General features: G+C 28.8%; 3 non-coding genes across 3 annotated transcripts; 2 read left to right on the forward strand and 1 right to left on the reverse strand.

Annotated features, from left to right (window-relative positions):
- Positions 1 to 20,523: 20,523 nt before the first annotated feature.
- TRNAV-AAC (transfer RNA valine (anticodon AAC)) lies at positions 20,524 to 20,596 on the forward strand. The gene has a single exon. It is a non-coding gene; the product is annotated as a tRNA-Val (tRNA).
- A 1,364-nt stretch (positions 20,597 to 21,960) lies between these two features.
- TRNAN-GUU (transfer RNA asparagine (anticodon GUU)) lies at positions 21,961 to 22,034 on the reverse strand. The gene has a single exon. It is a non-coding gene; the product is annotated as a tRNA-Asn (tRNA).
- A 3,485-nt stretch (positions 22,035 to 25,519) lies between these two features.
- LOC143922014 (5S ribosomal RNA) lies at positions 25,520 to 25,640 on the forward strand. The gene has a single exon (XR_013261543.1). It is a non-coding gene; the product is annotated as a 5S ribosomal RNA (ribosomal RNA).
- The last annotated feature ends 2,018 nt before the right edge of the window (positions 25,641 to 27,658 follow it).

Here is a 27,658-nt window from a genome sequence, read left to right on the forward strand (position 1 = left end):
AAGGCGTGAAGTTTCTTTACTTGTTTTAGATCGAACCGTTGATATTTTTACTCCTTTTTTATATTTTTTTACTTTTAGATCTATAATGGTAGAAATAGGAAATCCGGATTGTAATGATAGTTTCTTTTCTGAAGTTAGAAATAAACATTTAGGTGAAATCAATGATATTTTACAAAATTCTATAAAAAAATTACAAGAAAATTTTGAAAAATTAAAAACAAAAAATGTTGATATTAATTCATTAGATTCTTTGGTAATTGAAGCACCTAAAAATTTGGAACTAAAAGCAAATATAGAAAAATATACAAAATATTTAAATAAAGCTATACAAAAATTAGAAGTTGTTAAGGAAATAGCAGGAGCACAACAAGATTTTATTCTTGGAAAAGATAAAAGTGGTAATAAAGCTTCATTGCATTTAGATAATTTTCTTAAAATGATATTTTCCCCAACTTTTAATTTGGAAGATAGATTGGGATTATTATTTCTCCTTAAAGCAAAAGGTAAAACTTTTTCTAAATCTGAAAAAGATATTTTTATTTCAAAAGGATTTTCTAAATCAGATTTAGATTTAATTTTTAACCAAAGAAATCATCATAACCGGAGTAAACCACAACATTATAATTTTGAAATCAGCAGATATGAACCTGTAATATTAGATGTTGTAGAAAGTTTTATTAAAAATGAAAGAGAATTTCCATCTTTTAGCAAACCCGTAAATAAATTAGATTCACTAAGAAAGTCATCAATGCTTAATGTCACAAAACCCACGAAAAAAATTATCGTTGTGTATGTAAATAATGGAATTTGTACAGAAGAGTTAAAATTGGCATATTTAATTTCTGAAAAACTAGGTGTTGATTGCATTTTTGGAAGTAACAAGATTCTTACAAGAAGTGAATTTGTAAATGAATTTAGAACTAATAAACAGCTTCAAGAGACTCACTTTACAAAATAAGATTCATTGATCTACGATCGTTTTATTAATTAAATAATATCAGGTTATATTTCTTTACTAATTTAAGAGAGAAAAGGCAACGTTTTTCAAAAAATGCTGAACTTATGAGCTCATTATTTTATATATTAAGTTGATTATAGCGTATGTTTCTATGTATATAAAGCAGTTATATTTATTCAATGATTGTTCATTGATATTTGGGAGACGAGGTCTTGAAGAGGAAGATGGCTGAAAAAAATAGTGAACTAGTTTAGAAGATAAAAAACTAAAAAAAATGTTGGATTTATTTAAGCTGTAGTTGTTAATACATGTTAGTTTTCTTAGTGTGTTTCTCTGTAACCCGGTCGGGGAACCGCATTGCTGCGTAAACCCCCCACGGTCCTTATGCCAGCTTTAATCCCTCTGTCGAAAGTCGACTCGCCTTAGGACTAAATGTCCCATTGACCTTAACTAGGAGTTTAATTATAGACAGTACCTCACTGTCAATCGACCTCATACTAAAAAAATGGTATTTATTAAAAGTAGTACAAATGCAGCAAAAATCAGGTTACCCCTACAACTCTACACAGCCTTTTAGCTATCAATACCTCTTGTGAAAGTCGACTCACCTTAGAACTAAATGTCCCATTGACCTTAACTAGGAGTTTAATTATAGACAGTACCATACTGTCTTGGGCTCTCTACAGACCCCTGCACTATGCTTACGTAGGCTTTCTACTGCCATGGGTGTTATTTTTGCCGCCACTACCCAAGGAGAAAAGATAAAGAACTAAAGTAAAAGGAAGCCCTGAATTATCAAATATGAAACAAAATTACATTTAAATCCTTAAATAATTATTTAAACTATTAGGGTACTAAATAGAATGATGTTTAACAGCTCAAATGTTTTTCTTATAAAACCAGGTTTTTTAATACTACCTTTTGCTTTAAGAATTTAAACTATTAGGGTACCAAATAGAATGATGTTTAACAGCTCAAATGTTTTTCTTATAAAACCAGGTCTTTTAATACTACCTTTTGCTTTAAGAAAAAATTTTACAACTAAAAAAAGGAATGTTTTAAATTAAAAAAAAAAAAAATGTTCGGATTTATTTAAGCTGTAGTTGTTAATACTTGTTATTTTTCTTCGTGTGTTTCTCTGTAATCCGGTCGGGGAACCGCATTGCTGCGTAAACCCCCCACGGCCCTTATGCCAGCTTAATCCCTCTGCCGACGGTCGGCTAGCCTTAGGACTAAGTGTCCCATTGACCCTGAGCTGGCGTTATAATTAGAGACAGTACCATACTGTCTTAGTCTTTTTATAGTGGGGTTATTACGACTAGCGCCCACTTTTGTAACGGCGTCCCGGTTAATGTTCTTTTACCTACCAAAGCGAGGCTCGAACCCGGGCAGTTCGGGAGTGAATCAGCAAGCCAACCACTAGCCCAACGCCGCTAATGTTTTAAATTAAATTGGCAAACTACTCATTGAACTAGCACGTTTTTTCTTTTATTTCCAGCTTATATTATTAGATGTAACAACAATCATTAAATATATCTACCAAATTTAAATAGATTACAAACCCCTTTAAAAGTAGTCAATTCAAGAACCTTTATTTCTAAAGCCTTTAAACTGTAAAATAAGAGTTTATTTATGTGGGGATTTTGATAAGTTTTTTTGATCAAATATCATTGTTGTGTTATCCTCTATTAATATAATTTAAATAAATACCCTTAATGACTAAATACTTTAATAATGAAGAGCTTACGCTATCTTCGATGGCACAAGACAATCATAATACACCTGTTGTGTAATCTTTTATTAATATAATTGTTAAATTTACCCCTATGTCATTAAATACTTATTAAATGAAAAGGTTTCACCATCTTTAACAGCAAAAGACAACATCAATCATTAAATTTAAAATCTGAAAATGCTCAATGAAGAATTTGGGTGTTTTAAAAAAAAACAGAAAACGTTTTGTAATTAAATTTAAGCTATAAAAATTGCCAATAAAAAAATAAATATAAAAATTTATTTAAATGCCCTTTAAAGGCTGTAATTTAAGAGTTATTTGGTGGTTTGTGATACTTTATGAGTTGAAAAAATAAGTAAAAATTGATAACCATGTAATAGCAATTTACTCTTTAATGCCAAGAGCGATTTTTTGTTTGAGAGACATTTAGCAAATTGGGTGGTATTTTAAATATAAGAGCTTAACGCTTAAAAATAAAATTTTGAATTTTTTTGTGTTGTTAAATGATAATTCAAGTAAAAAACTGTCACATATTATTATCTTTCGTATAAATAATGCCTAAACATTATAAACAAAGTTGATTCTATAATATTTATCGTAGATCTAAAAATTAAACAACACATATTTATGGTATTACATGATATGTCATTCTAAAGATATTGGCAGGCAATAATTTTTATTAAAATTTGGTTTTAATTTTGTAAATAGATGTTTTCAGATAGACTTAAGGGGCCATTTTAATCTAGAAAAAACATTACCTGATAAGAAGGGGTTGACTTTCATAATAATTTAATTTGATGTGTTTTGATTTGATTTGATTTGCAAATTGTTTCATTTGTGTTGAAACAATATTATAACAAATATTAATTTAAAAACATTGTAAATGCCAGACGAACCACCAAAGCCAAAAAGTACTATTGAAGATAAGGACGATTCAGAGCACGAATCTGAACATAGTTTGGAGTTTATTGAGAGAGATGATGAAAATCTAAATAAAGAAGCAAAGAGTGAAGAACAGAAAGAAGATAAGCAAGGCAAGTCAGCTGATAAAGAAAAGCCTGAGACCCAAGCAAATGAGCTTGAAGCTTCTATGAAAGTTAAAAACGACCCAGATGATAATGAAGGGCTGGGAGATTTCCATGAAAGAAATGTTGAAGATACAAAGCTTTCAATTTGGAGTTTGGATATATGGTTAAGAGATTATTTACGTGATCAAAACAGTTTTTTGGTTTTCATATTGGAAGTACTTATTCTTGGATGTATCCTGTTTCTACCATGCTCATATTGGCTATATAAAAGCTGGAACACCATAAATTTCAAAAACTTTTTTCAAACTCCTGGTCCGTTAAAATTTGGAGAAACGGAATCTATTTTTAGAGCTGTTTTATTTACTTTTATTTGGTATACTTTTGATTTAATAGTAATGTTTTTTTGTGATAGTCTTCTCCCAATAATGAGTTCAATTATTTATACTATACAATTAAACGAATCAGAATTTGCTTGGAGTATAATAGCAAATATTTTTAGTCTTAGGCACTATATTAGATTATCTATTACCTGTTTATTCGTATCTTATCTTGGTACAATAATGTTTGAAGCATTTAAAAAACCCAAATCGTTTAATATATTTGATTTAAACACTTATATAGTCTTTGTATTTTGGCTAAGCATATATAGTGCCTTACATTTTTTAGCCAAATTAATCTTAGGAATATGTACTTACGATATTAGAAGTTCATCATATAAAGAGGCTATTTGGGAATTAAATTACAAAATTTTTATTTTAAAAAAAATGGATGCAATATCTAAAACATCTAATTCAACAGAAATAGATAAATTATGTAAAGAAAAAGTCCCCAATTTTGATCCAGGACTCTACCTTAAAGACATTACGTTTTTTATTTCTAAAGAGGATGCAAAAATAGTTGCCAATAATATTCTTGTAAAATTAAAAAAATCAAAGCTAAATCTTGAAGATATAAAAAAATATTTCCCAACAGATTATATCCAAGTGTTTGAATACTTTAGTGGAGTAAATTTAAAGGAATCTGATGAAAAAAACGCAATTATAACATCTTCAGCATTTAAAAATCGAGCTAAAGATCTATATTTAAAAAGATTAGATATGCAAAAAACACTTATAAATCGAGATTATGTTTTCGACATGTTCGAATCCCTTGTGTCTTTAATTATATTTTACATCGCAGCTATTATACTATGCCTTTTATTTGATATTAATTATAATTTATATTTAATTGGGCTAGGAAGTGGTATCTTGTCTTTTTCTTGGGTTTTTGCCGATACAATCATAAAAGTTTTTCATTGTTTTTTATTTGTATTAATAATAAAATCTTTTGATATTGGAGATAAAGTTGTAATAGACAAAAAAACCTTAAGAGTAAATAAAATAAGATTGTTCCATACAGAATTTTTAGACAAAAACAAGACAGTTCTATATATTTCCAACTTTTACTTATTTAATACACCAATTTATAATTACGCGAGGAGTCATTGCCAAAATATTGAAATTGAAATATTACCTGATAATTCAGTCAATTTAGAAACAGTTAAAACGATAGAAAAGAATGCACGTGAAAAAGTTAAAGAGATTCCGAAACATTTTACTGGTTTAGATTTAAGTGAAAAGGGTGAAAGCAAAATTAAGTTTTCCGTTAATATAAAAAAGAATTTACAGGATGATAAGATCTTGGCAAAGCGAAAACGTTTATTGATGGAAATATTTAATTCTGTTTTAGATGAAGCAGGGGTGCCACATAAAAGTGCGTTTCGCTTTACCCCCTAATTTTTACTAATAAATTAGAAAATATTAAAACAAATTTCTTTTTATATAAACTTAATGTTGTCTACCAGTATCGAATCGACCTCATACTAAAAAAATGGTATTTATTAAAAGTAGTACAAATGCAGCAAAAATCAGGTTACCCCTACAACTCTACACAGCCTTTTAGCTATCAATACCTCTTGTGAAAGTCGACTCGCCTTAGAACTAAATGTTTCATTGACCTTAACTAGGAGTTTAATTATAGACAGTACCTCACTGTCAATCGGCCTCATACTAAAAATGTTGGATTTATTTAAGACGGCCTCATACTAAAAATGTTGATTTATTTAAGACAACCTCATACTAACATGCAATTATGCGATAGTAAACAAGCACACACATCTCTAAATTATTTGATAAAAACTTAATAAATGAGCCTGAGAAATAGGGTTTCCGCTTAAGTTTGAAGTATAAATCCAACCACCACCTCATTAAAAAGTTTCAAAAGCATTTCTTTTGATAAGTGGCGAGGTCTCAAAAAGAATAAAATGGCCTAACATAAATTATCGAGCTGACAGCTAAGATGGCAGATCCACGGAAAAAGTAGCCCGTGGATCCTCAAATATGAAAGAGAGTGCCTTTTAAAACTTTAAATAAATAATTAATCAAGTGGACGGTGTAACAAAACGACTAATCTTTTAAAAAAACTATAAAGGTTATAAACAATTATTTAAATTTATACCGTGCTAGCATATTGTGTTATGGTTTTTTATAGAATTCCACAAAATTAAATTAAATAAGATTCGTATGAATGTAGATGTTTTATATTAAATTACATAGTCTTGAATTTGGAGAATCAAAATAAGTAAATAGTTTTTAAAAAAATATTTTAAAACGCAATTTATTTCGTTAAGTGTGGAAAAAAGCCTGTAGAAATCTCACAATTTCATTTATTGTTCTCCGGATAAATATTTGAAATTATATAACTATTGTTAAATCATAACCTGCCGATACATAGAAGGCTTTTACAAATAACAAAAATTTCTTAATCGAGTTTTAATAGTGATAAAACAGAATATCCCTAGCAAAAATGCATTTCTCTTGGAATATCCCTGCGCGGTATAACAGAATACTCAGGAGTAAAACTATATAGTTGATTACTATTCCCATTGAATTCCGTCTCCCTTGCTAGTCTTGGCTGCTGCCAAGTAAAATTACCACAATACGGATAATCCAATATGTAGTTTTCTAACGCCCTATTTCTTCCCGCCGAACCGCTTAATATACCATGGCGGGAACCAATTAAGAAAAACACCACCAATAATACAACGTATAAAAGCTCTGGGTTTCCCTCAAACCAATTATTTCTTGCCGTTAAAAAGTCCTTTGGGTCGTAACAAGGAGACATATGGGGTTTAATTAAAAAAAATTATTAGAATGACACAATTTTCAAGAAATAAAGTGCTTTAGAGCCTGTCAATATTTATTATACCTTATACCAACATTCCCATTGCTAATAAAGGGCGCGTAAGAGTATTTGATTATAAATATTGAAATTTATAACGTAATTATAACATTTTAAATATGTTATCTTTTTTTATTAAATGAATTTGAATGTTCACAAAATATATTTTTTAATATATTTTTATAAGAAGAAAGATTATTGAAAAAATCCATAAAATAACACGCTGAAATTAATTTTTTGGAAATAGAGCATTTGGATTTAAATAATTTAAATTTGCCTTTATCATCAATTAGAGTTCGTATTTTTTTTTTAATATTTTATTAATTAAATCCAAATAATTATAGTAATGAATTAGATTATGCTTGATTAAAAGCAATAAGTTGCGTATTTAATATATAGAGATTGACGTTGCTGCCATGCCTTGAGATTATTCAGAATATCTTAATTTTCAACAAAAAAAACGAGCGTAGTAGTTTCGAGGTTGAAACGATAGGTTTATAATATATAATGGGTGCTTCTTATTAATGTTAACTGTGTTTGTAGCAATAAAAATTGTATTGCCTGCAAAAGAGGGTACAACAGCATTTATGTAATCACATTACTACTAGAAAAAATGGAATACTTTAGAGGTGGTGTGTTGTTTGCCCTTTTGACAAATGCTCCCTTGCTGGAACAAGTGTTTGTGAATGGATAAAATATCCTTTGACATTGATACAAGTTGAAATGTTCTCTATCTAATCAATCTTTTCGGCCATTCTCTAGCACATGTCAAAATTTAAATTATTGCCGGGCCAAAAATGATAATTTATCAGCAATGTCTATTTAAATTTTCTTTATTATAGACGCCTAGAGCCTGTGCTAAAGAGATTACCCATTTACGTAAGTAAAGAAATCTAATTTTTGTAGCAAAACACATTAGAATACCCTCTTTTCAGCAACTTACATAGCTTTTAGAATGTCACAACGACTTTGTAAATTTATTATAATAAATTATTTAATTTTGTGGTGCATTAAAAACAAAGGTATCTGAGTAAAAACTACTAGTAATCTTAAATAACAAATATCAATTAGATCCAATAAGCAATCGAATAATTCTAAACTTCCTCTGCAAATATAAAAAATTTCTAATGATGCTTTTTTACAGTGAATCCAAAAGCAGCAATTCTTCTAGCCAGTTTTATTCACTACAGAATACTTCCCATTTCTTCTAAAAAAACCAAATTAATATTAGAGCATTGTTAATTGTTTGAAATCAAGAAATTGTTTTTTTATAAAACCACTTTAAATAAATTCTAGTTTTAATTTATTAAAATTAGAGACAAAACAGTAATTTGGCTTTTAATGTTGACAAACCAAGTATAAATTGTAGTAAATCATAAAAATTGTCTCAATACTATCTATTTATATTGATACGGCCACATTTTTAAATTTCAAGCAATTGATGTTGCACTTATTATTATTTCAAATAAAACTTTATACTTTTGAAAGCGCTAATAAGTAACACACCGCCATAGTTTCAACAAAATTATTCATGCCTGTCATTATTTTTGTTGCTTTAGTTGGTAAATTAAAAACCTACCAGAATTATTTTAGGCATTCATAACCCTGGTGGGCAGGCAGCCACCTGCACAAACAATTTAGTAAAATATAAAGCTGTTTTTGTGCCTACTTAAATGAATAAAATATAAACGTATTTTCTAGACATAAATAGTTTTGAAATGAAATCTATGAGAATACTTGGATATTACGCTTTAATATTAAAATAGATATAAAGAATAATTAATAATTTAAATAAATTGACAATAAGTCCACATACAATTTTAATAATATGACAACTTTGTTTTTAAATAGGGCATTTTACAATAATTTTTTTTAAATATCAAATAAGGCTGTTACTTATCTTAAAGATTTTCATATTAAACTATTGATTTAATAAAACTGAAACAAGTGGGAGATTCTAAAAATACTTTTAGATAAAAGCCGGATCAAATAAAGCTATTTAAGAAAATTTTAACGCCCTTCGCATCATGTGACCATTTTTAAATAAATTAAGATCTTAATCGCCGTTTTATTTATATTTTTAATTAAAATCCATGAGTTTTCATCCCAAATACTTATTCAATTGGAGTAAATATAACCTTAAATGTCTCACTACTAAAGCAATACAAGTTAATTTTACAAACTATCAGGTTTAAAAAAAAAATGTTCGGATTTATTTAAGCTGTAGTTGTTAATACATGTTAGTTTTCTTCGTGTGTTTCTCTGTAACCCTGTCGGGGGGAACCGCATTGCTGCGTAAACCCCCCACGGCCCTTATGCCAGCTTTAATCCCTCTGTCGAAAGTCGACTCGCCTTAGGACTAAGTGTCTCATTGACCTTGAGCTGGCGTTTAATTATAGACAGTACCATACTGTCACAGCAACTATAACAATTTGGCGATAAACAACCACCTAACCCGTTAAGGCGGGCTGGCCGGTTTAGATATGGCGTAATAAAACACACGAGTGCTTTGCAGGGCAAATATAGAGGGAAAAACAGTATTCAATAACAGGGTAAGCACACTGGGCTTTTAAACCCCCTATATAAATGTTTTTATACTACATGCTTTTACTCCTTATATTTCTACAAAAAAGTCAAGGATAAATCTTAGAATCAGCATTTATGAAATAGTTTTAGCTTAAATAGCTCTTATTTAACCAATAATAAGCAGTAAACATTTATGGGGGTTCAAATTAATGTTATATTTTTTCTATTCTTGATTGAGCACCCACATATACTTATATCAATATCCTTGTATTGTTCCATTAAATAAGTATTTAGAGCCTTTTTTGAATTATATTTGTTGTTATCTGAAGACCTATTAGACATTAAGGGTAAAAGACTATTTCAACAATATATGTTGTTATCTGCAGACCTATTAGACATTAAGGGTTATTTATTTAAGCCAATACTATTAAAAAATAGACTTGTTATGATTATCTGTAGACCTATTAGACATTAAGGGTAAAAGACTATTTCAACAATATTTATAGCCGATTACACAATGATCTTAGCTCAATAAAATTCCCTACTTACATTACTATATTTTATACTTTATGCAACTGTAACATTTAAATTAATAATGTTTTATATACATTATGTGAACTTTAATATAATAATTTAATCGCTTCTTATATTTAAATAATTATTCAAAAAAATAAAAATGTAATCATTTAATAAGAATTTTCTGCTTTCTTGGTCTTTGCTTTATTAACAAGCTTAGCCATACCTCCAGTAGATTTTAAAACTAAGCCGGAGCACCCTTTACATTTCATATCAGTTTGACTATGAGAGTAGCAAAGTGTCAACTCTTCGCAATCGTCACATTTAACATGCATGAAGTAACCATTAGATTGTCTAAAAACTCTATTTTTCTTGTAGACCTCTGGTGTGGCTTGTGGAAGTCCTAATTTGTGCATGAGGGCTGAAAATTTTGTAAAAATTTTAAACAACGAAAAGTTAGCTTTAAGAGGAGTTTAAATAGAAATTCGTGGTTTAAGTAACAAACAATGCAAGTAGAAAGGCACTGTTTAATATAAAATGCAAGTAGAAAGGCACTGCTTAATATAAAATGCAAGTGAAAAAACACTGCTTAACAAACAATGCAAGTAGAAAGGCACTGTTTAATATAAAATGCAAGTAGAAAGGCACTGTTTAATATAAAATGCAAGTAGAAAGGCACTGTTTAATATAAAATGCAAGTGAAAAAACACTGCTTAACAAACAATGCAAGTAGAAAGGCACTGTTTAATATAAAATGCAAGTAGAAAGGCACTGTTTAATATAAAATGCAAGTTAAAAGGCACTGTTTAATATAAAATGCAAGTTAAAAGGCACTGTTTAACAAACAATGCAAGTGAAAAAAACACTGCTTAACAAAAAATGCAAGTAGAAAGACACTGTTTAGCATAAAAGAGATTTTAAAATATGAGATAAATCAAATTAAATAACAACAGAAGTCAACCCCCAATTTCAATTAATAAAATATTACAAAACTCCTGTTTATTTAATTATCGTCATCTTCTTCATTCTCTGGGAAAAGCACGATTTCCCCACTCTGTGCATTGAGTTGTGGCAAGTTGTTTTTATTCTCTACAGGCGTTTCAACAATTTCTTGGAATTTAATTAATTTACCACTCGTTAAATCGTAATATTTAATTTTTTGTGCTGCTTTGTCAATTGCTACAATTTTATCTTTTTCAATGTAATAAATTTTATTAAAATAGTACATGATACTTTCAGAATTTAGTTCTTTTCTAGTGTAACAAAATTGTTCCGATGGACCCTCTGTGATAGGATTGCCTACATATGTAAATATTTGCTCAGGAAATAAGAGATCGGCTATTTTAGTGTATGGATTAAAAAAAGATTCAATTATTAGAGGCATTGGGGTTAGATTTTTTTACAATTAAATAATACATTTGTAATTATAAATTAAAAATACGCCTTAATCTTAAAAACAAATAATCTAAATATAATTCCATTTGGCTAAGTGAAAATATTTTTATACTTTTTTAAAAAACATCTTGAAGTGCAAAGAATTCATTTATTATTAAATGAGTAAGAGACAGGATGTAGTTGTGATTTGAATAAAACTCGATTTTATTTTTTATTTTTAATAAACTTCGTTGTGATAAGAATCAAAGGGTGACAACAAGGTTCTCAAGCCCGCACGGGATAAACCCCCCTTTTAATCCCGGTATTTAAAGGGCCAAATCTATAATATAGGTAGAACTAAGTGCAGCAATAACAAGTAAAAGTGGCCTAGGGAATTGGCTCTACAGCTTTTTACAGGCTCGTTTAATAACTTCTAGTCTGGTCAAAGTTGCTGATTTAGGCAAAAAGCCGCTGGTGAAATTAAATAAGTAATCTTACACTTACACCTAAGGAGTGTCACTTTAAAACCAAGATAACCAATAGAGATTAATGAGAATCGGGTTCTAAATAATATGTTAAATTATGTTTTTAATTAAGCTCACACAGTCCTAAACCGAATCGAGGTATAAATCAAGGCATTTAACTAAGAGATTGGAGAGTGACACACTCGATTAAAGAAGAAAATGGTAAGATGAGATGTCAGAAAGAGGCATCGTAGCAGAAGTCATGTTTGTTTTACAAAATAGAATAGGCTTCCCACTAATATTCAATTGTAAAATGTTGAACAAACACACACTCCTAAATAAATTGGGCTGTTTTGATTATGTTCAATCTTCCTATTAAATATTTTTATTTCGACTTGATCTCTGTGTCTTCTTGTTATTGTTTAAATACAGCAAGCTCTAATCTTAAAAACATACAATTGCCAATATAATTTAATAAGACATTAAACTAATTCAACTTTTTCGATAAAAACAATATTAAATAATACCAGCTACAATTTTGCGTTCAACATACATCGAGGATCCTTTTTACAACTAAATAAATTATTCACTACGTTTCTGTTTATAATGTAAGCTATTCAACATACATCGAGGATTCTTTTTACAACTAAATAAATTATTCCCTACGTTTCTGTTTATAATGTAAGCTATTCAAAATACTTAAATAAATCCCCAATGCTTACCAAAAACTCCATTTTTGCCCAAATTCATAATGTAATATTAATGGTTAGATTATAGATATTTAAGTTAATAATATTTAATATAATTTACTATCTTCGACTTTAATTGATAAATCTTTATATTTCTTTTTAATTAAGAATTGCCATTGTTATTGTCAATTTTAGAACTTTCATTTATTGATTGCATGGGTAAATAATCCATGCTTTATTTTAAAGCAAAATCTTACTTAAAAATCTTCACTTAAGAAAGCAACAGAGTTACAAGATAACTCTACAGTTGCGACAGTTATAATCGGCCAAGATTAATACCCCGAATCTAAATAATTTTTTTAAGTAGTAACAAACATAAATTAAATTACACAAAAGCCTCTGTTATACTTAAAAACAACATCTCTTTATAATTTTCTAATTAAATAATGCATTTTAAAAAATATTTTCAAGAAAGAAATTTATTCAGATTTTTGTTGGCCAAGTTTGCTGAAATATGCTTGTCTAAGCCTGCTTATTGAAACACCTGGTGTGTCAATAAGTGCGTGCCTCTTGGGTTTTTTTATTCCGTGCTTGTGATCCTTTCTGTTCTGATTTCTGTTTGTGTGATTAGTTTTCTTTGCCATTCTACAGGGTAAAAAATCAAAGTAAAAATTTTCAAGAAAAATACATGGAGGAATGCAGAAAAAATAAATTTGTAATTAACGAATCCAAAATAAAATAATCGATTATTAACTGAACGGATAATTGTATATTGAAATTTACATTTAAATAAAAAACACTTGTTTTATTTTAATAATGAAGAATTATTGGTATTTGGAAATAAAAATTCTATTATTTTAACGGGTTTCAATCATTTGCTGAAGTTATATCTGGTACTCCAATGTCAATAAATCATTTGAATAACAAAAACGTCTCCTAAAATAAAAAGCCGGCTATTTTCTTAAGTTCCTCTGTAAATGTTTCACCAATAAAAAGCCAGATTTTTAATCTAATACTTATTTCCAACTTATTCTGACAACCACTCATTATCTTAAAATACATTTTAAATAAAAAAGCTATATTTTTAATCAAATACTTATTTCCAACTTATTCTGACAACCATTCATTATCTTAATTTAGATTAAAAATAAAAAGCTATATTTTTAATATAATAATTATTTATAACGTAATCTTGTAGCCATACAGTATCATAAAATACATTTTAAATAAAAAAGCCAGATTTTTAATCTAATACTTATTTCCAACCTATTCTGACAACCACTCATTATCATAAAATACAATTTAAATAGCAAGCTATATTTTTAATCTAATTATTATTTCCAACTTATTCTGACAACCACTCATTATCTTAAAATACATTTTAAATAGCAAGCTATATTTTTAATCAAATACTTATTTCCAACTTATTCTGACAACCACTCATTATCTTAATTTAGATTAAAAATAAAAAGCCAGATTTTTAATCAAATACTTATTTCCAACCTATTCAGGCAACCACTCATTATCGTAAAATACATTTTGAATAGCAAGCTATATTTTTAATCTAATACTTATTTCCAACTTATTCTGACAACCACTCATTATCTTAAAATACATTTAAAAACCAAATACCTATTTCCAACTTATTCTGACAACCACTCATTATCTTAAAATACATTTTAAATAGCAAGCTATATTTTTAATATAATACTTATTTACAACTTATTCTGACAACCATTCATTATTATTGTTGAAGTAGTATTAACTAAATATCTCAATAAGCCTTGAGATAACAACAATCATATAAAGTTGGATATATATATTATAGTTAAATAAATACCCATGTTTACCTCGAACTCTTACTTATAATACATTTTAAATAAAAAGGCTATATTTGTAATATAATAATTATTTATAACGTAATCTTGTGACCATACATTATCATATAATACATTAAAAATAAAAGGTCAGATTTTTAATCAAAAGTAAGAGTTTGGGATAAAAGCGAGTATTATATATATTCAATTGCTCTTAATTATTTACAAAGTTATCTAGCAACCACTCATTATCTTAAAATAAATTTTAAATAGCAAGCTATATTTTTAATCTAATTATTATTTCCAACTTATTCTGACAACCACTCATTATCTTAAAATAAATTTTAAATAGCAAGCTATATTTTTAATCTAATTATTATTTCCAACTTATTCTGACAACCACTCATTATCTTAAAATACATTTAAAAACCAAATACCTATTTATAAATTTTATAAATTAAAGTTGGATATATATATTACTACATACCCATGTTTACTTCAAACTCCTACTAGTAATATATTTATTGTCAATTTGGATACCATTTATAGTAATATTTAGCATTTTTGTTAAACAACTTGCATTAATGTGCTATTTTACTTTTCTTTTTTTAAAAATTTTACCCACATGTTCATTATCTCAAACTATAAGAAACATATTCCTTTTAGTGTATCAAAAACTAATAATCTTTCTGTAATTGAGAGTACTCTTGATAATCTAACATTTAAAGCTATAGAAAGTAATTCACCCGTTCAATTTTTCTGTATAAAAAGTAGTTCTTCTGGCACTTTTAAAAAAATTGATTTTATTGAAGCAAAGTTATTTGCCGTTGAAACAATCTACGAGAAGCCTATTGTTGAACAAGAGAATATTTCAAGTTCTTATGTAAATTTAATTAATGATTTTGGAGATAAAAGGAGTAAAGAAGCGATATCTAAATGGGGGTTTGGGAAATTACCTCCTAGCTCAAATATTACTTTTAATGTTGAAAATCAACTACTTCCGTTATATAATAAAGAGGCTAAGACCCCTTTTGAATGTTATTCACTCCCCCTTTTATTTGGTGATAATATTCTTGATTTATTTGAAGATGTTGAATGTAATAAAGTTGATTCTTGTTTATTTGTTAGAACAATTTATAATGAAGACAACAAATTGTATATGAGCATTTTAGATTGCTTACACAAAGTACTTGGAGAAAAAATAATATTCCCACGGGCACTTGGAAAATATCAATTTTTTTTTGAATATTTAAAAAGTGATTTATGTAAAAATAAACTCCCCTTAATAGCTAAAGACAAACTTATTGTTAAATTTTATATCGTAGCATTGATGGCATGTAATTACAAGCTGGTTATTGATCAACTTCCAAAATTTGGAGAAACTTTAACTAAAATAACTGCATTATTAAAAATGATAGGATGTAGTATTGCTAGAAATGGGCAAATTAAGCTAGAAACAATGCCAAAAGACACATTCACAACTAAGAAATTTAAAAAGAATTAAAAATTAGTTATTTTAGAGAAATATGTGTAATGTAAGTGTTCTGTAATCGGCTAAAAATTTAATCACTAAATGAACTTAATGAAAAAGTTCTGCCATCTTCAATGGCACAAGAGAGTAAAACCTGCCATTTAAAGCTCAGAAGTTGCCTTAAAGTATAAAATTAAACGAATTAATGAATTTTTAATTAAAAAAGTAGTAACGCCTGCCATTTAAAGCTCAGAAGTTGCCTTAAAGTATAAAATTAAACGAATTTTTAATTAAAAAAGTAGTAACGCCTGTAATTTAAAGCTCAGAAGTTGCCTTACAGTATAAAATTAAACAACAAAATGAATTTTTAATTAAAAAAGTAGTAACGCCTGTAATTTAAGGATCATAAGTTGCCTTACAGTATAAAATTAAACAACAAAATGAATTTTTAATTTAAAAAGTAGTAACCCCTGCCATTTAAAGCTCAGAAGTTGCCTTAAAGTATAAAATTAAACAACAAAATGAATTTTTAATTTAAAAAATAATACTTCAAACATTTATACTAAATTCAATAAATAAAAATTATTTCTTAATGTTTTTTAAAATAGCATATACTGATAAACTTAGATAGAAGGCGAGGGCACGATGAGGGGAGATGACTGATTAGAAATTGGCGGCTGAACAAGAATTGTGGCGGAAGTAAACTTTCTGAAGTTTCTTACAGAAAGTTGATGCCGTTTGAAACATTAAATAAATAATTTGATGAGCTTTGTGGAATTTTTAGTTTTGCCGTATAGCCCAGTTTCATTTTTTTTTAAAAAAAAAACTGACAATAAGAAGGTGCGGATCTCTTTTGCGGTCAGTAATCTAAAAAAGTCACAAAATATTTAAGTTGGTTTCATTCAAACTCCAGGAGTTAAAGTTCAGTCTCCTGCTCAAATTATTAAGGCATTTATAATTAGCCCATATTATTCTGCAGGCCTAGATATACTACTTAGAGTAAGTGTATAACAGGTCTTATGTTGAATATTACTTATAATCAATATTATTCTACTTTTTAAGCTCTTGTAGGTGCCATTCCCTGTCTTACATAAACATTTCGACTGCCAAGTGGCTAAATATACTTGAGTTAAGATGTTTTTACGGCTTTTCCTGGTTTTTGGGCCGTCCCAATATTTTCTTTGTGATAGAAGACATATTGAGCTTGTGAGCGAGGGACAAATATATGCTTGCTCTTTTTGACAGTGAGGTACTGTCTATAATTAAACTCCTAGTTAAGGTCAATGGGACATTTAGTCCTAAGGCGAGTCGACTTTCGACAGAGGGATTAAAGCTGGCATAAGGGCCGTGGAGGTTTTACGCAGCAATGCGGTTCCCCGACCGGGTTACAGAGAAACACACGATGAAAACTAACATGTATTAACAACTACAGCTTAAATAAATCCAACATTTTTTTTATATGCTTGCTCTTTATAATATCCCACGTACACATTTTAATAACAATTTTTTATGAAATAAATAAGGTAACGATTCCAAGTATGTTGTATTTCCATATGTTAATGATTTTTATTTAAAAGCATATTAAAACAAAAAAGAATAAAACTGCACTACATCATACAATGATTCGTATGTAATTACAGCAATGATGGTGAAAGGTGACATCTCATACTTTTTACCACTCAATTTAAAGCTAAATAAGTCTAAACTAGAAAAAACACATTTTTTTGAAAAGTTGGTTCGTTTTTACAAAAAAAATACATTGCAATTAAAAACCCGTCTTAGCACTTATAATCATGTTATTTTTTTAAAATTCTGCCTTCTTTTCAACAGAATGAGGCATATACCCCGATTTGTCCTTAATTTGAGACGGTTAAACTTGTCTGGAATGAGTTAAACCCAAATTTCCTATTAACACAGGAGTTCCTCTTTATTAATTACAGTTAAATTATATTTAGAAATAAGTTTTATTAAAAAGTAATTAGTACTTTGTTGGCACGAATTGGATAAAATAACATCAATTTAACACCAAACCTTGTAAAAAGTTGAGAAATAAATTTATTTTCACACATTTCACAAATCAATTGAATTTTGCTTTTTTTTTTAATTTTCCCCTTTTAATCAAAATTCATTACTATTGTCTTGTGCCATCGAAGATGGCGTAAGCTCTTCATTATTAAAGTATTTAGTCATTAAGGGTGCTTAGTGATTATATTAATAGAGGATAACACAACAACTATAAACCAAACAAGTTGAGTATTACAGTCAACTTTTTGCCATTATTATTTCTTAAAGTAACATGTATATTTTCGTCTAAACGGCCGCCTTATTTTGGTTTTTATTACGAATCCTAGGAAAAATATTAAAAAAAATTATTGAAATCATAAAAGGTAGTTTTAGTATGAAATGTGCGGATTTAATGTAATATTTTTAATAAAAAAACTTAATATTGTTTTCTGATATCTAAGATGGTGGAATCTTTACATTATTAATAGCTTTAGTTATTAAGAGTATTTAAATAAATTTGATTTATAATCGATTACACAGCAGATATTACATCAATAAGTTTTTTATTGATCAAATGATTTAATAAACAAGGGTCACCACATGAGCAAATTTACACCAGATTATGTTTTAGTAAATTTTTTTGTTGATCAAATGATTAAAAAACAAGGGTCACATGGGCGAATTTACCACAGATTATGTTTTGTTTTTTGATTAATTAAACATTGATCGCATGGGTAAATTTTCCACAGATTCTGTTTTAGTAATTTTTTGTTGATTAATAAAGCAGCCGAGTTTTAAGAAAAATCATAGTTGTGACGCATTAGATAAAATTTGGTGCAGGATCTGTCTTGTGCCTTCAAGATGGTGTAAGCTCTTCAACAATAAAGTATTTAGTCATTAAGGGGATTTTTTATATTAATAGAGGATAACACAACAGTACAGTAGTATTTATAACTGGATTATATCCATTTACGCCAATCTTGACAAATAAAAATACACTTTCTAAGATTTTATTCGACTTTAAATGCCGTAAAGGGTACAATAAGAGTTTCTAATTATAAGTGTTCGTTCTGTGAAGACCTATTAGACATTAAAGGTAATTTAATTAAAACTATTGCAACAATAAGTGTTGCATTTATATCAAATGGGGTTTGAACTAAAGAAACCCACTGAAAAAACTCCTAAAACAAACCTAAGGGGGGATAGTGGCTACAAAATACAAAAGGCTCTTGTAGAAGGTTCCTGCCAGTTTTATATCTTAAGGTTGGGTTACACCTATTTAAGCTAATATTAATTAATAAATAGACTTGTTATTAATATCTTCACCACAAAATATTAACGGGCAGATTATTAAATACCAATTAATCTTAATTAATAAATAGACTTGTTATTAATATCTTCACCACATAATATTAACAGGTAGATTATTATAGTCAATTAATAAATAGACTTGTTATTATCATCTTCACCACAAATATTAACAGGTAGATTATTAAATACGAATTAATATTATTTAGATAATCCCCTTGTTATTATTATCTTCAGCCATTTTAATTAAATCAATTCATTGTCTATTAATATAATTACAGCACCCTAATCAAGTCAAATGAATCTAAAATCATTTTCTTTTTCTTAACCCATGGATGAATTAGAAAAGGAAATTTTGAGAAATATGGAACAAAAACAATCCCTGCACAAGAATGTAATAAACTCTTAGATAAAGCGGCTAACAGAGGATTAATTGAAAGTAAGGACATAAAGCCTGTGGGGGATTTGGATGCTACAAGTCTAATAGAGCACCTTTCGGGTTTACGCAGGCAATTTTTTTTTCTGAAGAATTTAACATGGAGGACACAATGTATGAAAATTTATATTGTAGCAACGAGAACAAAGAAAACGGTAAAATTTTAGACAATGTGATGAGAGCATTCATTGAATTTGAGAAGTGTAGAACGGCACCTAAAAAGAATTACACAAATATTTTATGGGGTTGTTACAACCACGTTGATTTGTGTAATTGGGTGGCTGTTGTATGTCCCTGCTCCATATTAATTGAAATCATAACGAGTTTATTAAATTGTTTTATAAATACATGGCGTTTAATGTTAGAATTAATAGTTGAAGATATTAATAACAAGTCTATTTATTAATTGACTATAATAATCTACCTGTTAATATTATGTGGTGAAGATATTAATAACAAGTCTATTTATTAATTAAGATTAATTGGTATTTAATAATCTACCTGTTAATATTTTGTGGCTCAGATGATAATAACAAGGGGATTATCTAAATAAGATTAATTGACTATAATAATCTACCCGTGAAGAATATGTGATGAAGATTGTCAATTTTAGAACTTTCATTTATTGATTGCATGGGTAAATAATCCATGCTTTATTTTAAAGCGAAATTTTACTTAAAAATCTTCACTTAAGAAAGCAACAGAGTTACAAGATTACTCTACAGTTGCGACAAAGATAATCATAACAAGTCTATTTATTAAATACAATCGGCTTAAATGGGTATAATTCAACATAAATAGAAATGGGAGAAGGAATTTATGTAATAAGCAAAAAAAAACAATTTGGAATGAGAAATACTGTTAAAGTTGCCCCTATGTCATTGACTTCTTCTAACAAATACATTAAATAATTAAAAAAATATTTTATGTCCAAAAACCATTTTGGTAGTTTAATTATATGTGTTGTTTTTTTAATAAGTTTCCGTGGTGTAGTGGTTATCACGTCCGCCTAACACGCGGGAGGAGTCGAGTTCGATCCTCGACGGAAACATTTTTTGTTTCAATTGTTGTGTCTGATTTGACATTTGAACAAAAAACTTGTTTTTATACTACTAATTTTAGAAATATCTTTTTTAATTTAAAATTGGCAAAAATATAACAATTAATAATTATAGACTTCTCTCCTTTACTACTTTGTTTTTTAACTCTTCAAGGATAAAAAATTTAAATCTCATCTGAACCGAATTACCTCTAAACGTAAAAACAGTGTAGGCGAAGTTGATACAAGCAATATTACAATTTAAAGATTTTCCTATGAGACGCCAGCTTTCGGCAGAAAGCCTGCTGATATAATACCTAGTGTAACTAAGTATTTGTTAGCAATGATTAAGTAGAAGTCTGCATTAATTGCAGATAACTTAGTAATCAACTTGTAAATAGAACCCTCTTGTAACCAAAGCCTTAATGGTATGGTAGGTGTGTAACACCAGAAGTTTCAACTGATCTCTATCAACAGTGTAGGATGTTTTAAAAGTTACCTTTTTTGTAGGTGATAGTAAGATCAATTGGTTAATAAATTTGTTTTTTTTTAACGATTTTCCTAACAGATCTAGTTTCATTATAATAATACCTTTATGTAAAAAAGTGATCTCCCAGTTACAAATACAACATTTTGGAAAAGCTTTATTAATTTATGCCTAAAAATAAATTTTCTTAAAATAATTGTTAAAACTCAAAAATCCACTTAATTTTTGTTGTTATCTGAAGACGTTTTAGACATTAAGGGTTATTTAATTGAGACTATTTCAACAGTTTGTTACAGTTTTTTTCTAAGTTTCCAGGCCTTCACTTCAGAAATCCCTTTTACGATCTAAATTTCTAGTTTAAAACCTTCTCCTGACCAGCATTACAAGTTATTTAAATTCTCTGTGGCAAACGCCCCCATTGATATCTTTCCTGCTATCCAAAGAAATCGAGCAAAAAAACTACTCAATAACTAGTGATCGGATGTATCCTTCAGCCGTTAGATACAACGCAATTTAATTTCTGTATTTTTTTAAAAAAAATTAAAAACAACACATACGGTAAGGATTCTATATAAAATTTATTAATTCACTATAAAAGTTTCTCTAAAAACAGTTTTTAAATTTAATTATATTTCTTAATCTCGTTTTATATTATATTAACTCTAAATATATAAGGGGACCCGCTTTAAATATCATTATAAAGGCATTTTCATATTCACACTGAGTTAAATTCAATGGATTGGCTGTTTATTTTAATTATTCTTTGGGCAAAAAAATTGGCAAGTTTTTATATGTTTGGTTTAATGAACCATTTAAACAAAAGGCGGCCATTTAATAAGGTAAAAACACATTTTAATAAAACAAGGAAAAAAGTGTGTTTACAAAAAAACGGTTCCTCTGAGGTTCGAACTCAGAACCTTCCGGTTAACAGCCGAACGCGCTAGCCGATTGCGCCAAGGAACCATATTGGGTGTCTTATACTTTTATACAATCTTAAAACTTTGGTCTAATTCCAGTGCTTTTCAGAATTTTATACATTTTGATATTCTTATAAGAATCAACAACTATTATAAATTTATAATGTGTTTATTTGCTCGTGACGATTTTATTAAGCACAAATAGATTTCAAAAACAGTCTTATGGACTGGCAATCAAAAACATCAGAATTTGCTTTTTTTTGTTTTTCTTCATAAAACGGTACGTGTTTATTAGGAAAAACTAGACGGTGGTCGATTTTACAAAAAAACTCATTTCAACCCAAAAATTTACCCTATAGCACCCTATTGGATGTTGAAGACAAGGAGCACAAGTTTATGCGGGCACCTTCTGTTTCCACATAAAAACACTTTCAGTAACTACACTGTGCAAAGGATTGAATGGATGTTTTTACATCCTTATTAGTCTATTTTAGTTGCACTCCAAAAGTGGTATTTGTTTTTTGAAATATTTAATTCTTGCTGTTTTACAGTTTGCGACAAAATAGTTCTGCACCGGAGAATAATTTTATTTAGTGTGGTGTTTTTTTTATTAAAATAGTGCTAAAAATAATTTTACAATAATTAAATTTAATTACTTTCCTGAATGCAAAAACGAAAAGATAGCAGAAGACAATTGACGGGGATTCTCGAACTTGAAATACTATGCCGCTTAAAGCCTTAATTAATTTAAAAGAAAGCATAAACGAAAAGATAGCAGAATCCAATTTTCATGGATTCACGAACATGAAAGCCAATGCCTTCTTTTACCTTATTTAATTTACCCTGATTTATAAGACAGAATCCAATTTTCATGGATTATCGACCTTGAAAGATAATACCTTCTTTTACCTTAATTAATTTACCCGGATTTATAAGACAGAAGGCAATTTTCATGGATTCAGGAACTTTAAAGATAATACCTTCTTTTACCTTAATTAATTTACCCGGATTTATAAGACAGAAGGATGTCAGAAGACAATTTTCATGGATTATCGACCTTGAAAGATAATACCTTCTGTTACCTTATTTAATTTACCCGAATGTATAAAAACAACCTTAAAAAGAAAAGAATTTACTTCTCTGATATGGTTTTTACTTACAATTAGATTTTTCTTCTTTTTAATTATAATTTACACTAATTGATTGATTTGTTTCTATTGTTTTTTACCCCTATGATAAATGTTATCCTTCCTACATACAACGAAGCAAATAATATTGTCCCAATGCTCAGAATGCTAAATTTTACATTAGAAAAAATGGGTTTAAAGTATTCTATAATTGTAGTCGATGACAACAGCCCAGATGGCACTTCTAAAATTGTAAAAAAGTTGAATTTAACAAATGTAAAAATAATTGATAGGGCTGGGAAATTAGGACTGGGGAGTGCATATTTAGAGGGATTAAAACACTGTAAATACGAATATACAGTTCTTTTAGATGCGGATCTCCAACACGATCCTTTGAATATTCCAATTATGTATAGAACCGCTATATCACACAAAGATATCGATATTGTAACTGGCACTAGATATTCTAAATCTGGAATGGTTTGTAATTGGCCATTTTCAAGGAAATTGACATCGGTGGGCGCCAATACACTTGCTCAATATGTTTTAGGGCTGTATTCTACTGATTTAACTGGTAGTTTTAGGTGTTATAAAACATCGTTGTTAAACGAGCTTTTACCTAAAATTAAATCTAAAAATTTTGGATTTCAAATGGAAATTATTGCAAGGGCTGAGTTAATGGGTAAAAATATTGAAGAAGTTCCAATAATTTTTTATGATCGCCTAGCTGGGGAATCAAAGATGGGTATTAAGGAAATCTTTAGTTTTTTAAGAACTATATTTGTATTATATTTTGAAAGCTAAATAAATTAGGTTAATGAAAATGTCTTTTATTTTTTTACAAAATTTTAAATCGTTTTTAAATTAGCCCCCTAAAAAAAATTGTTTCATTATCAGAGCAAGATTAAGGGGAAAAAAAGGTAAAGGACCTTTTCCTTATACCTTACGGCTTAAGTATTTATTTAAATTAGAGGCTGCTTTTATACATCAAATAAGCTTGCTCAGAAATCATCGAAGATCATATAACCTGTATGCCAAACAACTCACGCTTACCTCTGTCCCTTTCAGGCTATAGCCTAACCATACCACAAAGGCCTCGGTTCTTGGCAAGATCAAGGGATACTCTAGATAAAAACAAAAACTTTATCGAGAGTTATTAAATCTTAAAATCTATAGTGATGGAGTTGCCACATTCCAGGATTCTGCGGGTTTACTTAAATTCACTAATGAAATATTTATAAATAAATGTTTTAACACCGACTAATTAAAATATAGTTGCAATTTATAATCATTGTCTCAAAGTGATTTATTTAATGTTTTCATGGCTAAATAATCCAGTTATTTTATACTATAATTTTCAATTAAAAGGGAAGAGAGTTAAACAACGGCACAAATCCCAATTTTTGTGCTTAAAATTAATCAATTAATATAAAAGTGGTGTATTCCATAACTTTTTCCTGTGCAAATACCAAGTTTTTTTTAAAAAAGTTTATTGATTTCTTTTGAAAAAACTTGCCCGTTACGAAGTGTGTCTAAAATAAGTTTTTTACTTAAAACCCCATCATATTTATGCTATAATTCCCCTTTTAGACATCAATATTTCTTGTTTTTTTATTCAAATTAAGTTTACAGGAAGAAGATACAAAAAGATTTTTACTATAATTGATTAAAACCCGATTTGGTGTAATGACTTTTACATTTTAAATCTAAAATAATTTTTATAATTACAAGAGATCATTAATGAGGTTCATGAAATCTTTTTTAAAGGGTGAATATATTTGTTTAACACCAACTAATTGCATATTAGTTCGTTGCCAAGAAAGACAGTGAGGTACTGTCTATAATTAAACTCCTAGTTAAGGTCAATGGGACACTTAGTTCTAAGGCGAGTCGACTTTCGGCAGAGGGATTAAAGCTGGCATAAGGGCCGTGGGGGGTTTACGCAGCAATGCGGTTCCCCGACCGGGTTACAGAGAAACACACGAAGAAAACTAACATGTATTAACAACTACAGCTTAAATAAATCAAACATTTTTTTTTAGTTTATGACAATACTACGGGCTAGTTTTAAAAAAGCGTTTTCATTTTTTTATTTTTGTGTCGGTTTTAATATTAATTATTTTTCAATTAAATGCATAATTATACTTTTTTTGTTTTTCTAATTTATCGATAATAAAAAAACAACATCTGATTAAACGAATGCAACATATCTATAGATCTAATAAATTTAAAAAATCGAATGAAGTCACACAAAGTATAGAGATTTTTTGTTTTGGAATCATTTAAATAATTTTTACAAAACCTTAGAGTCTTATAATTCTTGTTATTTTTATAAAATTAAACCACAATATATTTAACATTATCGTTAAGTAATGCATATATGTAAATGTTCTTTTTTTTTAATATCTGCGGCCATATCCATTGGAAAGCACCGGAACCCATCCGAACTCCGAAGTTAAGTCAATGCGAGCCTGTTTCAAGTACTGAGATGAGAGATCTCTCGGGAACGACAGGTGCTGCAGTTTTTGTCAAAACACTAAGTTGGGTTTTGTTCTATGCTGTATTTAAACTACTCTCTGAACATGCGTCGTAGCACCGCCCTCTTTTTGTTTTTAGTAATTAATTTATTTAGCACACAATGTTTTTTAAATTACTGCCCAGCTTTTTGATATTAAGATTTGTGGTGATTTTGAATGTCTAATTATCTCATAGCCCATATTTTATAAGCAAGTGGAAAAAGATGTTAAAAAACTTTCATTAAGTTTATGTGTTTAAATTAAACCCAAGTAAAGTATTGTTCCACCTACAATAATTCAAGCCTGCCTTTCTTTTAATCACAACTTGTTTCTAACCGGTGGATCATGCTTCATTATCCCCGAAGGTTTTTTTATATACGAATCGAATATTAAATGAAACTATGTATGCACCGCTAATTAGCAGATTAAATACATTTCACAACTTATAATTTATTTTTAGAACACAATTATCATTCTAGAGCACTAAACAAGTTTTCTAAATTCGCGTTTTTTATTTAAACCATTGAGCTGTATGCTGCTTGAAGGAAATTTAATTATCTTTATTGTATCAAAATATCCTCGGCCTGAGACCCGTTGTAACACTTTGCAATCATGGCCAGTCCTTAAAGTTTTATCATCAAATTTATATGCTAAATATTTGCTTAATTAATTAAAAATCTGCAAAAAATCTTGTTAACAATATCAAATTAAGAAATCGGGATGGTCTAAATTTACTGATTAAGTGTAGAATTTAAGGTATGTACTAATTATAATATCTGTGCAAGGATTAGGGCATTTCCAGCTTCTAAATTGCCAGAAAAATGACTTCGCATATTGAAACTAGCACACAAGACAAAATGAAAGACGGGCGGTTGCACGCTATTAAACAATGTAAAAATGAATAGAACTTTTGATAAAATATAAAAAAGCTAAACTTTTAAATATCTGAGGAAGTGGGAGATAAACACAGCAGAAATACACGTTAAAGGGACATATATATAGAGAAAAACTATTGTATCACTTACCATATTTGAGCCGGAGGGCCAAAATAATCCCGTTCTTGTGGCCCTGAAAGCTGGTCCATTAAGCATTCTACTTTAAATAAAACATAAGCCTGTACAGGAAGCTTAAAAACGGGCTAACAAGTTCAAAACAAGACCAAATCAATGTAAAGGCCCGTAAAATAACCTAGCTATAATTATGCGCGGCAATTTCACTCCTTAAAGGTATACAAGTTCCCAGCGTCTTAATAATAACTGCACGTAGCTTAAATAGACCACGGTTGGTGGTAATACAAAGAAAACAGACATGTCTGTTTAATATGCAATTTAGTATACCCGAGAAATGTAAGTATTATTTATGAATTAAAACTTTTAAACCTTAACATTAAACCCACATACTCGAAAATAAACATATAATTTCCAATGTTTTGCCTTACTTTAGGAGAAAGACGCAGAAATAATGGTTTTATAATAAAGTTTTATCTTGAGAAGTTGTATGTTCAAAAACTGTGAACCCGTAAAGAGAATATTGTCGAAAATGAGTCTAGAGGAATTGAAATTTAAAAAACTAACGTAAAAAAATATAAACTAATTTTTGCCCATTTTTAAATAAGCTAATCATCCAGGTTTATTACATATCTGTGAGAAAATTTTTAAGGAATAGTTGTTAGGGATAATAAAAACTAAAGATATACTCCTTGAAAGTTTATAACCTCTTAGGTAGGCTTGTGGAGACTTAACATACTGTAAAAGGGTATAATTAACGTCCTTGGCAGCCTGCATTACATAAATAATAACCCCGTGAATTGCTTATTAAACAGCGAGCTTTATAACATAGGTATCATTATGCCCTTAATAATATTTTTACTTGAATTTAGTTTTTGAAAGGGTATGGGCCGCTTGCTCTATACAGAGCTCAAGGTCCTGGGGAAGAATTAAATAAAGTCCGCTGCCTTTTATAAACAATCCAAGCCTATTAGAACTGCCAATTTTTTTTTGTCTGATCAGTATGGCCTCAATACATTT

The sequence above is a fragment of the Arctopsyche grandis genome, unplaced genomic scaffold (assembly GCF_051622035.1).
Source record: "Arctopsyche grandis isolate Sample6627 unplaced genomic scaffold, ASM5162203v2 HiC_scaffold_153, whole genome shotgun sequence".
NCBI lineage: Eukaryota > Metazoa > Arthropoda > Insecta > Trichoptera > Hydropsychidae > Arctopsyche > Arctopsyche grandis.